The 2,021-nt window shown below is 43.0% G+C and overlaps 1 protein-coding gene across 1 annotated transcript in view; it reads left to right on the forward strand.

Moving 5' to 3' along the window:
- The first annotated feature begins 975 nt into the window (after positions 1-975).
- rnf220a (ring finger protein 220a) overlaps positions 976-2,021 on the forward strand; it is a 231,799-nt gene continuing 230,753 nt past the window's right edge. Inside the window, exon 1 of the mRNA XM_088347747.1 lies at positions 976-1,203. The gene's annotated coding sequence lies outside the window, so the exon portion shown is untranslated. The remainder of the gene's footprint in view (positions 1,204-2,021) is intronic.

Here is a 2,021-nt window from a genome sequence, read left to right on the forward strand (position 1 = left end):
AAAGCGCTTTACAATGTGCTTCACACGTACCCATTCACACACACACACACACACTCACACACCAATAGGGAGTCAACCATGCAAGGAGCCTACCTGTTTATTGGGGGTATTAGAGATTCAGTGTCTTGCCCAAGGACACTTCGACATATAACACGGAGGAGCCGGGAATCGAACCTGCGACCTCTTGATCCCATATTCTAATTAGCGCGAAGGGATATCTGTTTGTTATGGAATTCTGAAATAGCATGTTATTACTGTGTTGTTAATATGATTTTATTATGCTATTACCAGGTTGTAATTCTACAGGTTGAAATAGGCGCATCAACCACTAAACATCATGCCAGTTGGAAAACAAATTTCCTAGAAATTTATAACGATTCGAGATCTGTTTCAAGAATCAATCTACGGGCTACAAAAGTGGTTTTAGGGGGCACCATGTTGGAGAACCCAGCACTACACAATCAAGCGAAATTTAGTGGTCAAATAGTACTACACACTGGTCTTTAACAACAACGTTATCATTTTCCAGGTCAAATGGCCAACGAGAAAGGTAAAGTTGCAGCTTTCCATTCAGAAGCAATAATTTGAGTTATTTTGGTGACAGGTTCTTTTGCACCACCTGCAAAAAGAGAGCAGACCACTTGCCCTCAGATGACCAACAAAAGGGGAAAGGGCCAAGAGGGAGAGGGGATGGAGTGGGTTTCAAATCATGTCCTTGCGTCGTAGAGCGACTCGAGCACTGCGCGGCAGCACTGCGCTTGTGTGCAGCGCCTTTTGCACACCGGTCTCCCCCCACCGCCAAGTACCCTCCTCCAGTAAACCCCCAACTCACACGCTCCCACCAGAACCCCCAACCACCACCTCCTGCCACCGTGCCGCGCTTTCCCCTTAGCGGCTCCCACTCGCCTTTTCTGCTCCGCGCACGTCGCGCTACTGATTGCCACTTTACCCTCTGCTTGGAAACTCAGCCTCTCTCTCTCTCGCTCTCTATCTCTCTTTCTCTCTCTCTCTCTCTTTCTCACTCTCTCTCTATTGCACGCACGCATTGTCCTCCTTGGTCAAGCTAACAGGGAGGTGTTAACTACTTTGACTTGTCTCTATCTCCGGCGCTTAAAGCGCACCAGCCAACGTTGCGCTTTTCTGCTGAAAAAGTTTTTTGTTTGTTTTGCGGATAATAGAAAGACGGAGCGTTCCATAGAAGGGGTGAGTAACACTTTCTTTCAGTTACTTTTTCGAGCTTCAAGCGTATATAGTTTGCGGCGTTGCGCTTCTTGTGGGCTTTTTCTTCCTTTGGGGGGAATTGTTGCTTGTTTTTTTTTTTTGCGTTTCTGGACTGCAGAAGGGGGTGAAAGTTACGCCGAGTGAGTCGGATTTTTTTCGTGTCGGTTTAGGTCGTGCGTGCAAGTTCGGTTGTTTCACTTGCTTGCGCGCGCGTGCACGTAGTTGTCAGATTTACGAACAGGAACACTTCATGAAGATTATGGTCTGCGCGTGTGCGTGCGCGCATGCGTGCGTATAGGAGTTTCACGTCGGCTAAATATGAGTACAAAATAAAATTCGATGAATGGATTTAACCACTAACTCATTTACAATGTGTTTTTGGATTCCAGGAAATAATTTTGGAGATATTTCCCTTCTTTTATGAGGAGACATAATGTATTTTATTTCGCCCATCTGCTCCCTTCTACTTTCATGACGTCTTATACATTTCCTTCGTATTTTCTAGTCTTTTAGTTCATTTAAAATTATGTACGCCTTATAACAATGGTTGTACCGAACAAAACAATATGTACTGCTATATAAAAAGCACCATTAAACTTACTGCACGAATTTACGATCATGAAATAATTGTTTTTTTTAATTTGGTAACTATAAATAAACTTGCTTTACACAAATTAGTTTTATTGTGTAAATTAAACTGTCTGTTATTTTCATTAAATAAATAGGTGCTGCGTTGTGTTTATAAGTTTTATAATCGCTTAATAAGAGGAACAATTGGCTGAGGTTGTTAAATTGTATGT

This window comes from Urocampus carinirostris, chromosome 1 (genome assembly GCF_059441175.1).
Source record: "Urocampus carinirostris isolate Australia breed hairy pipefish chromosome 1, RoL_Ucar_1.0, whole genome shotgun sequence".
Taxonomy (NCBI): domain Eukaryota; kingdom Metazoa; phylum Chordata; class Actinopteri; order Syngnathiformes; family Syngnathidae; genus Urocampus; species Urocampus carinirostris.